The sequence below is a fragment of the Rhipicephalus sanguineus genome, chromosome 8 (genome assembly GCF_013339695.2).
Source record: "Rhipicephalus sanguineus isolate Rsan-2018 chromosome 8, BIME_Rsan_1.4, whole genome shotgun sequence".
In the NCBI taxonomy this organism is placed as follows: Eukaryota; Metazoa; Arthropoda; class Arachnida; order Ixodida; family Ixodidae; genus Rhipicephalus; species Rhipicephalus sanguineus.
Genome location: NC_051183.1, coordinates 27651033 through 27662720, shown reverse-complemented (window position 1 = coordinate 27662720; position 11688 = coordinate 27651033). Strand labels below are relative to the sequence as shown.

At 45.1% G+C, this 11688-nt stretch overlaps 1 long non-coding RNA gene across 1 annotated transcript; it reads right to left on the bottom strand.

Moving 5' to 3' along the window:
• Nucleotides 1–4749: 4749 nt before the first annotated feature.
• Nucleotides 4750–10828, bottom strand: LOC119402646 (uncharacterized). Its single transcript, XR_005185861.2, has 4 exons — nt 10760–10828; nt 10066–10125; nt 6474–6530; nt 4750–4827 (listed from the first exon to the last, which is right to left on the bottom strand). It is a non-coding gene; the product is annotated as an uncharacterized LOC119402646 (long non-coding RNA).
• Between the last annotated feature and the right edge of the window lie 860 nt (nt 10829–11688).

Here is an 11688-nt window from a genome sequence, read left to right as displayed (position 1 = left end):
GCTGGGAGCATTTCTTGGAAATAAGATTTTCAATTCCGTGCACTTTGAATGTGCCCACATAACATATAAAAAACCCAGGCAAAACAAAAATTGCGACCGGACAGGCATGTTCGATCTCTCGTGGAATCACCCTGGGTTGTCGGTATCACCTGTTCCTTTTGTAGATATTTTACTGCACTCAAACGCGGGGAGACAGTGCCCCGACTAGACACTATGTGGCGCTGCTGAGACGTCAGACAGCACTCTCTTGGCCCTTTGGATTGACACGTCGGTATGAGCAGCAGCTAGCAGAGGCTGTCGACATTACCAAATCCTGTGGTGTTTACCTTTGGTACATATCGATGCAGGAGCACAGAAAGGTGTCGAATCCACTCAGGGTAGCACTGTAGATTGAAGCGTTGCTTCTAGCGGAAGCTCGCAGAAGCTGTTGATACGTCCTATTACCGCAGTAGTTTTGTTTAACACGTCCAGATGCAGAGTTTTGTTTAACACGTCCAGAAGCGCTTCTATTCGACACTCGGTGGCACTGTTGTCTGACACCTCGGTTAGTCTAGTGGCTGGCAGGAGTCGTGAATATTCCTCAATCGTGTGGTACACTTCGATGCAGACGTGTTGGCGAGCTTCTGTTCGACACTGAATGACACGCTGAAGCATGCAGCACTCTCTGAAGCACGCTGACGCACCGCCTTGAGGAGCTGGGTTGAAGGAGCCTTCTTCAGCCTGGCTATAAGCAGATCAAGTGCGTTGGCTTTCGGTGCGACCGTTCGGCACGTTTGTGCCCCGGGAACAATGTGTCTTCTCCCGTGTCGGCTCTTCGCGCTCTGTTGCTGTATCCGGGGGCCAGGAAATGAACGCCGATAAGCGGAGGGACGGGCGACGTTTCCTGTTCGAGCGGAGCTGTCGGGGGCGAGGCCGTGCTTCCTGCGAGCCTTGCTGCAAGGGGTTACGCTGACGTAACATGCGCTCGTTACCCGGCAGCGACTCCATTGCACTGACGTGGTTCCGTCACCCGTATGTCCACTAACGTACAGTAGGGATGGAAAGAAACGCGAACATGCGGCATCTACATTCTCTGCTGTTTCGCATTTATTTTAAAGCGGTATTAGCTTGGATGGTGATAGAAAGCCACTATAGTCATCCATGATACAATCAAGCACCATGTAGCATCTTTTTATTGAAACCAAGGTCAGAGCATCACAAAAACAGCGCGCCGCGCTGTTCGCGTTTCTGTCTATCCCCCCTGTACATGAATTAAGAGCAAATTTCTTTCGAGGGGTTCGTTCATATGTTAGGCACAACCAAATGAACCGAATAGACACTTAGGTCAGGGAAAACATAGATGACATTAACTGCTGTCTTTAACAGTAGTGCACTAATTATGACTTAAACTGAAATGAATTCAAGTGGACGAAAAATAACCCTTTTCGTCGATAGGGTCTGAGCCCACAACCTTCGAAGAACGCTTCCTATGCTCTACAAATTGAGATACGACGGAAGGCGCTTCCCCGTCCGCTTCGTTGGGAATTTTTGTGCATGCAATCACAGGGAGCATTTCTCAGCGTGGCTCTGGCTAACACTACCAGGGATTACACATACGAACCAAGCTAATGTGACATTGCAACATAGAGATGTTTTCAGATACCCGTAGTCAGTCTGATTATAACGACCCAAAAGTTCGCTATTGTCAAATTATGTAGGTTAGTTAAAGGGCCCCTAAACCACTCCGAGTTCAAAGAAGAAAGAGTGGTTTCTTTGTCGCCTCCCTACCCTTCATACAGGCGATATCTCCTCCTCGCCGCTTATTCCTTAAATAAAACACCTGGACAGTGCAAGCACCAAGCGTCGGCCCTATCTGCATATTGCACTTTTCGGCTGCATGCTGTTGTTTCCGCTTGCGCAGTCGAAAACGCACAAAACGAAGTAAAATCAGTTGATCTCTCACGAGACTCACGTGAGACAAGGCAGAACGGGCGTGACAAAGCAGGGTAGGAGACAATCCACAACTGATATCCCTCGTATATGGACCAATCGAGAGCTTATTTTCTCATGACGTCACGTGAGCAGAATGCTGGCGTCGCGAAATGTGCCCAAAAACGGGAAACGCCCGGATAGAATAACGCGCTGGTTCTCTGTGTTTTCAGAGATTATTTAGCGGCGCCTTTAAATAGAAAAAAATTCGGCAGATCCCACGTACCATGGGAATCGATGTTATGCGAAGCATGCGCGGGATGGTGACTGCGGCGTAATTTTTCACATTGAGCGAAATGTTAAGGAATGACGCTAGAGAAATGTGGAAGTGGTATACGCACACTCATATGCTGAAGAGTCGCATATGTATTATATAACCAGTTGTTTACAGTTGCATGATGATGCCAACAGCAACATGGGTGTTACCATCACCAGACGCGGTAAGCTGATATGTAGTGCTTATATTCTTCAATAGTGGATAACGCGAATCCGAACAGCACAAAGACGAAACGCAAATGCACAGGACCGGCGTTACACGCAACTAAGCTTCATTCAGGAAAGTTCTCCTGGATATGTACACATTTACACATCCGAGTGGCACGCGCAGGCACACTGCACGTACGTTAGAGTCACAATTACAGTTGTTATGCTTATACTTGTCCGTTATGACGGACAACGCACGCACGTTTCACAAACCCGTGTGTATGTGTAGAAGAGATTCTCGACAGTTCTTGAATAAGGTTATCATCACCGTGATCAGTGAGCACCAGCAGCTGGACCGGACTTGTTAATCGGATCCGTTCGTGATCGCGGTTATGAGGAGTCTAAGTGAAGTGAAGTGCGCGGTATAGTGCAGCTGGTGGAAATCCTGGATGCCTCTTACGACGAAATGATCTTAGATGCCTCCTGTCGTGGACGTGGCAGCGAGGTCTTTTGATTCCCTGTCCACATCCAAGCCGTCTTTCACGCAGTATAGGACCAAGCGTTGTTGGGTCTTGATAAATGAATGTTGAAGTCACCGGTAATGATGAGCGGCCTGGTTCGCTCGGCAGATTTATTGTAGGAAGCATTGACCCCGGTTTTTGCGTAATCGACGTGGTCCACGTTGCGGAACACGTGAACGAGTGCATGGTAGTTGAGCGTCTTCTAGGGGTGTTCTGTTTTCAGTTTCCTCACTTTCCTTGTGTCCGCCACGGTGGTGTAGCGGTTACGGTGTTCGGCTGCTGACCCGAAGGTCGCGGGTTCGATCCCGGCCACGGCGGTCGCATTTCGATGGTTGCTAGATGCCCGTGTAGTGTGCGATCCCGTGCACGTTAAAGAAAACCAGAAGGTCAAAATTAAAGCCCCAACAATTTTTATATTATCACTTTCCTTGCATGTCAATATGTGTGTTCGCGTTTACTTTGTTGGTTGAGACTTTGTATCACCAGTGGCACATACCCGCATAACATAAACTCTGGTATGCGGGTATGTGCCACACGTGACTGAGAGAAAGGGTTTCATGACGTACGCGACAGGTATTTTGCGTTATTCATGTCATGACCAGCGAATCGTGTTCACCATACACTGATCCCCTGCTATGCCAATTTTGGTATATCAGAAGTTATGGAGACGGCCAGGAGAGCGCCCAGACGTAGGCGGCTAGATAGATAGATAGATAGATAGATAGATAGATTGATAGATAGATACGTAGATAGAAACGCCCAAAGGGCCTGAGGTTCGCTAAGAAATGCTTCGCATTTAAAAAAAAACGGTTTGTAACTTACTCCAAGCGACCGCCAACACTATCACCTTGGTTCTGTCTACGCACGCGACACCTCAAAGGGACACTAAAGTGAAACAAAGAATCAGTTTATATTGATAAAAGGTGCTCTGAAAACTCTAATGACATTAATTTCACCATCATAGACTTATTAATAGAGGAGGAAATCAAGGTCAAAGTTTCAGTGTTAAATTTCCCACCGAAATCTCCGCGCCTCAAGTCTCGGATCTCAAAGTATATTTTTCGTTTCGTGGCAATATTGGCGTCACCAAATTTTTGAAACTTGTTATGGAAAGTACCTGGCCGGCTCAGAGGGCAGTGTACTTCATTTTTACCTATTAGGAAGTACGCAGGCCCTGGGAGACAACGTCAAAATCTATGACGTCACAGCGATTGGTGCGGAAACTTTATGGTGGCATCGCCCCGCTAATTTTCTTCTTACGCATCTTCTCGCTTACCAAGTGTCTTCTCGCGACAAGCTTCGTAATTGCGGTTGTGTGAAACGGTAATACAAGCAAAATTGTTTTTTTTCCTCTCTGGTGTCCCTTTAAGGCACGAGTAGCGCGGAGTGCCCGGCGTATGTCATTCCCGTTTCGCACATTAAGTCCTCATCCTATGTTCTGCCCTATGATCATTAGCAACTTCCAAACAATGAAAATAAGAAAAAATGACAACCGATTCAATCCCTATGAACTTCTTTAATTTTCAATCACTCTTACAAAAAAGGAGGATAAAAACGTAGGTGACAGTAGAAAGAACGAAAATAAATAATGAAATAGGGCCCGCTTCCACGGGACTTTATTCAAGAAAACCTCCATTACAATTGTGGAGCTCCAGGCAATCTAACTGGAACCCCTTTCACGAGGATGGCTTGGTGGGCTAGTTGGTATTGAATCTCAGAAACATTACAGCGCACACAAACGGGAACAGAGGAGACTTGTGATTTGTGTTCTGTTTTTTTTTTCTTTTGCTTTTGTCCCCGTCTGTGTGCGCTGTAACATTTCTAAGACGGAACTCCTTTGAGATCCGTTGGCAGTTTAGGTTTCGTCTCGTGCAGCAAAATAGTCTCGCACAGCCTCGCGGAATTAATGCTCGACCTGGAAGTTAAGAAAAAATGTGTTTGTTTTAAGACACAAAGGAAATAATTTTTCGTAACATGCTCACTTCGACAGGGTATAAACAACACGCAGTGATCGAGAAAGGATTAGCGAAAGAAAGACTCTCTGTTCTTCCTTTGCTGACCGTAGCTGACAAACAGACAAGAATTAGCGAATAATGGTGTTGAACACACACACACACACACACACACACACACACACACACACACACACACACACACACACACACACACACACACACACACACACACACACACACACACACACACACACACACACACACACACACACACACACACACACACACACACACACACACACACACACGCTAACGTTTATGTCACTGACGCGAAATCAAAACAATAGAAATGGATGCACAAACGTCTGTCATGTGAAAAAAAATCGCACCATCTCCCGCTAAAGGGGACCATGAGGCGATGCGAAGCAGCGTTTCGGCAAGTAGAGCCCGCGTTTCAGAGGGGGAGTGGAGAGGGGAGGGAGGCAAATGGGAGAGGGGGAGGAAGAGGGGAAGGGGAGTGGGTGAAGGGAAAGGGGAGGGGAAATGGGAAGTGGAGAGGGGGAGGGGAGGTGTGTGGAGAGGGCTTGCGCATGCGCAGTAAGGGTGGTCACGCCGCACACCATCACCACCACCACCGGATTGAACTCCGCTATAAGATGCTTCACATCTAAAACGTTCACTAGATTATATACTCGGTTACATGCTAAGAAAAAGGATGTCAGCTCCGCCCACAACCATTGCTGTCCCTTCCACAGAAAACTGCCATAAGTGCTCCATCCAATAGCACTTCCTCATTTTCGTGACGTCGAGCGCTTCTCGAATGTTTGAGGTAGTCGACTTTCTCTTACAGACCCACCTTTTTATAGCTGGTTTTAGGACGGAAACTTCAACGTCCTGGCGAATTTCGTGAGAGATTTTGACATCCCTGCTCAGCCAAACGTAATGTTTTATGTAGTAACCAAGAGCCTTTAACTCTTAATATGCGTAGTATTTACATAAGCCGAGAAAAAAGTATAGTAGGACTGACAATTGCGCTAGTTGATAAGGATTCATATTTACGATACGGCGCCACGAAATAAAACAAAAACACGAAGGAGCACACGGAACACGAGCGTTTCATGTGCTTGTGTTTGACGTGTGATTCGTGCGCTTCGTGAGCACATGAAACACAAGTGTTTGGTTTGCTCCTTAGTGTACTTGTCTTACTCCGTGGTGCCGTTTCATAAATATGAGAAAAAAGTACTTCCGGTTCCAGTGGAAACCATCTATAAGGACTGTATTTCGCAGGTTAAGGGCAGGCGCGCCGCGGTTTTGTGGGTGGAGCTGGCGTTTTTTTTTTTCTTGTGTTTTAACCAATTTAAAAGTTCAACAGAAGCAATGGTAGCTAGGCGAGTTGGCACTGGTCAACTCGCCTCAATGAGTTTGCATTTACCGCGCAACAGCGCGGCGAGTATGTTCCATGATGTAATCTTTTCTTTGTGTGGTCCCCGTGCATTTGCGCTGTTAATGCGAACCAGTCCAGCAGTAACGCGCACGCGCGGTGGTCCATTATGTCAGCCACAGCAAAGGTGACAGAACGAAGCGAGGTCTTTGTTATGGCGTATACCTTGGCCAGCTCTCCGTAAATGTGGTTGATGGCACCCAGTGACCACGTCTTCTGTTCCTGGGAAGACGATATCACATCCCGATTTTAGCCGCTTCATCTAATGAAAAGATCAACCATACTAACTGTACTAAGTTACATTGAACGTAACAGCATTCAATGAGTAATTTACTTAGAAAATTTAAAAAAGGCATGCCTGTCAAAATTCAAAAGTTCAAGGATCATTACACTGTGTGAGCGTGCTATTCAAAACGCGTTAGAAGACATACTGGGTGGAATAAATCTTGCAACGAGCGAACTGAAGGTCGAGAAGGTCGAGAAGAACAGCTTTTGTAGTTTGACAGCAATGGTGGCATATAGGTACAGCGTAAAAAGTGAAGCTTAGAATAACAGAGAGCTGAGCTAGTTGGTACGTATTCATTCTAAAAAGAGACAGGGCGTGCAAACACGGACACAAGAAAGAGATCAGGACACCACAAACGCCGACTAACAACTGAAGAGACGCACAACGGCAGAAAAGAAAGAAGGCACGAAAACTTATCTGCGCATGCCCATGCAACCGGCGAACCTATCAAGCCGTTGTGCGTCTCTTCAGTTGTTAGTCGGCGTTTGTGGTGTCCTGATCTCTTTCTTGTGTCCGTGTTTGCACGCCCTGTCTCTTTTTAGAATGAATACGTACCAACTAGCTCAGCTCTCTGTTATTCTAAGCTTCATTTCTAGTACTCTGAGCCCTTTTCCGTGTTCTCCTACTTATCTGAACAATCCTGCCTCTTTGGCTTCTTTAATTGCTATTTGCTTGGTCCGTGCTAGAACTTTTTCATGGTTTTCTAAGAATAGAGTTTGCCCAGTTGAAGTTCAGCTTTTGTGCGGCTTTCTGCAACCATCTACCGGACATGCCAGGAGGATATGTGCCATATTGACCGCGGAATCATGGCGTCAAGTGAGATTTTACCAGGAATGCCTCAAGGTCCGTTGCTCGACTTCACGTGACGACCGCCGCCAGAAGCAGATATACGCCGACTGGATGAGGGTAGCTAACCAGCATGCGGAATTCATATGGAGGGTAAAACTTCGAGAACTTCAACCATGTAAGAGGAAGATTATTTCTACTGTTTCACCGCAAAATAACTTGCTAGTCCTTGGAGGAGCTGCCTTAGATGATAGTCGCTGCAAAACCCTAGCCTTAGGTCCTAAATACTGTTTTAAGCCGAACCTGAAACCAATAGACGTTTTAAGTTTGCCGCGTACAATCACTAGACTTGTTTCTGAAGAAGAGCGTTCCCACTGCATTTCAGACTGCGTTGCTAGCATCAAGGGTTCTAATATGCATCTCAAGTGTTCTGATCCTATCCGGCCTTTGGTTAATTACTGTGTCGAGAAGAAACTCAGGCCAGTAATTTCAGATAAGGAAGGGTATTTTGTAATTATGCCGGACAGTTTGTTCTCAGAAAAAGCATTAACAGCCATAGAAAAGAATTTTAGGACGGTAAAACTTAAGCCATCGGTAGTTAGGCAACGTGCTGTCGACCTTTTGTTAAGACATAATCTTGAGAGAATAGCTTGTAATGTCAAGAAGGCTAAATCACTTACTTTAGAATTGTTTTTTTCAGCCAAAACACATAAGAACGAGATTCCGTTTCGAGCAATCGTTTCAGAGCAAGGCACCTGGCAAGTCGCTGTATCTAGTTATTTGCAGAACTGCTTAACCTATTTGAGTTTTTCAGACCCTTTTCGTATGCGTAATTCTCAGGCGCTAGTTCAGTTCCTCTCAGAGGAGAACCCCGGCTGTTGTAAAGCTTTTAGTATGGATATTGAAGACCTATATTATTCTTTGCCGCATAAGGACTTGTTAAAATGTGTTAATGAATGTATTAACGAACAAGGCGACCAGACGGTTTTCATCGATAAATGTGGTGTTTCTACCGGGGCATTTCTAGAAATCCTTTCCATGTATTTAAAGTCGACGCTGGTAGGTTGGAAGGAAGGCGTTTATGTGCAGAAATCAGGGATATGTATTGGTTCTAAGGTTGCTCCGGTTCTTAGTGATTTATACCTTAGCAAGATTGACAATCTTTTGGAAGGCGCCTTAGGTAATTCGGTTATTAAGGTTTTTCGTTATGTGGACGATTACTTGATTTTTTGTAGTGATGAGGACTTTGAAAAGGTGGTAACTTCCGTGAGCGAAAAATTTGAATTAAATGGAGGAGGGCTGAGCTTTACTAAAGAGGTGCCTCAGAATAATGGAATACAATTTCTAGACATTTCCTTAACGTTCCAGAAGAACCACGTGTGCTGGCAGTATTCTCCTAGATCTTCCAAACCGCTGTTAAATTTTTCGTCGAAGCACTCGAAGGTTGTAAAAAACGGCATCGCCATGTCTTGCCTTAAGTCAGCCCTCACCAAGTCATGTGAGCACAAAATGAGTGATAGCTTTAGCGCACAGGTTACGCGTCTTTTAGATGTAGGGTATCCTCGTGATGCAGTGGCCACGGTCGCTGAGCGTTTAAAGAAGTCTATTGTGTTAAGTCCGAGCATGGTTGCAGAAAGCGATAGGAAGAAACGTGTCGTAGGTATTCCGTACATTCATTGCATATCTCACAGGCTAAAGAAAGTAGGAAGTAGATACGGCGTTAATGTTGTTTTCACGGCTGCCAATAAGCTAGGTAAGATTTGTGCCGCTGTGCAGAGGAAGAATGAGCGAGTAAAAGACAAGAAGCGGACCGATAATTGTTTCGTAAAACACACCAACAAATTCACTGATTGCCGTACGAGTGTGGTGTATAAGGTCCCTTTCAGCTGCGGCCGCTTCTACGTAGGACAGACGGGCAGATGCATTAACCAGAGATTGTTGGAACATAAGAGATCGCTAACAGGAGGCTCACCTTCTAATCTATCTTTACATTGTCGAGATTGTAAGTGCACGCCAAAATTCGATGAATGCGCAGTGTTGTACCGGCATAGAAATGAAGAAACGCGCCTGATGATTGAAGCATGGCATATCGAGAATAGTGGTAGCGCATGCGTGAGCCAACCGTCGATTAACTTGCATAAAGATGAAATCAAATGCCTTAACAGTTATCTTCTACGTAGACCGCCACGCGTGCCGGATTGATAGGTTCGCCGGTTGCATGGGCATGCGCAGATAAGTTTTCGTGCCTTCTTTCTTTTCAGCCGTTGTGCGTCTCTTCAGTTGTTAGTCGGCGTTTGTGGTGTCCTGATCTCTTTCTTGTGTCCGTGTTTGCACGCCCTGTCTCTTTTTAGAGTAAAAAGTGAAATGCTATTTAAGTTGCAACCTAACTTTGCAGTGTTTATTAGTGAATGAATTGCATAGTGATGCACAGTTGAAAACACTCACCAGCAAATCAAAATAAAAGAACGCTCCTATGGTAGACTGATCGTTAAGTTGATTCTGCATAAATTTGAATTTTGAGGAATTGTAAAAGCGAATTCCATATAGGTTGGAAATTACAAACTTAAGTAATCGATAAATAACAGCATTGTCACGCCGAGACATTGACATAAATAAGCGCACTGCGTACGGTCATAAGCAAACCGGTTAAGAGAGAAACAGGCAACGAGCTCCAAAGTTTCTTACCTTTAACTCATTCACGTCAGCAGAAAACTTTTCGTTCATCTGTTTAACCGTCTCTTGAATCTGAGCCAGCAAAAATGAACAACAAACTGTTGAAACGGGGATACAACTGCACTTTATACACTACAGACTACAGACACTGCATGAAGCGTTCAGATGCTGCGTCAATACGCTAACCTACAGTACCACGTTTGGTGCGTCTAGGAGAAGAATTGAGCAGTTCTTACTACAAGAAACATGAGTATATGGTTAATTAGTCCACGTGCACAGATAAATTTCTGTGTGCATGAAGACGCTTCCACCAGCTACAGATCCGTCTAAGCAAAAAAGAAAGACATCATCACATTCAAAACACGACTCTAAAAGCAATTATTCTACTGAGCTTTCGAAAGATGTATCGCAGGACTACAATGATAAAGCTGATCGCAGTGTGAATAAATGTCAAAGCACGTCAGTGTAACTTTAGAACTTTGAAATCAATTTTCAAATAAAATCTTGCGCAATTTGAATTCTGGTGTTTTTAGAGCCAAAAAGTGCTGAGTGCTAAGACTGAGACAAAAAGTGCTAATGGGGATCAATTTTGACCACTTGGGGTTCTTTAACCTAAACCCAACTCTAAGCGTAAGCCTTGAGTAATGCTGGGCCCGGTTAGCATTCACTAGGAACTTAGTGTAGACACAGTTTCAAGGGCACATACTGAATCCGGACGAACTTTCATGTCTTCACTGGTGAGGAACAAAATTTCCAGGAGGGGCGCCTGTGATGCTTGCAAAATAAATAAGGGAAACAACGAAAACGGTTGTTGAAGAATCACCCGTAAAGATAGACATAACTGGTATTGTCTTTTCATCAAGACTAGAGACAACTAAAACGCGTTCTTGGGCTAGTTGGTGCATGGTCTGACAAAAATTTGGAGGCACAAAGGAACAAGGACAAGAAATGACAGGACTGGTGCCAAACTAACAACTGTTTTATTGGAAAGAACATTGCATTCCAGGTAGCTTCACGCGCATGCGCGAGTCACATTGACAATCACAGTAACAGAATGACAACCTAATTCGGGTTATCAAAACTTGTTCTTTCCAATAAAATGTTCTTTCCAATAAAACAGTTGTTAGTTTGGCACCAGTCCTGTCATTTCTTGTCCTTGTTCCTTTGTGCCTCCAAATTTTTGCTAGAGACAACCTTAGCAGATTCCAAAATACATTGTGCACATACAGGCACGTAGCCAGGATTTTTTTTCGGGGGGGGGGGGGGGGGGCCCAAGGCCTAATTGTTCGAAAGAAAGTATTTCCATGGCAAAAATAAAACAAAAGTTGCCCGGGAATATAGAAGGCCGGACGAATTTCGGGGGGGCCCGGGCCCCCCGGGCCCCCCCCTTGCCTACGTGCCTGTGCACATAGCATTTGAACCTGCTGAAGACTTATGCCAGTTGTATGACCTTTGTCCTTTAATGTGGCTGCGCACATTATCAGGTTTCATTATGTCAATAAAAAAACACTTGCACGGGGGAGCGTACATTGCCTGCTGTAAATTTACCGCAAAGAGTTCAATGCCCGATATAGAAGGATGGATGAAAATCTTTCCATCCATGAACCTTGCGCTAGACTGCGGGTTTCCGCAGAA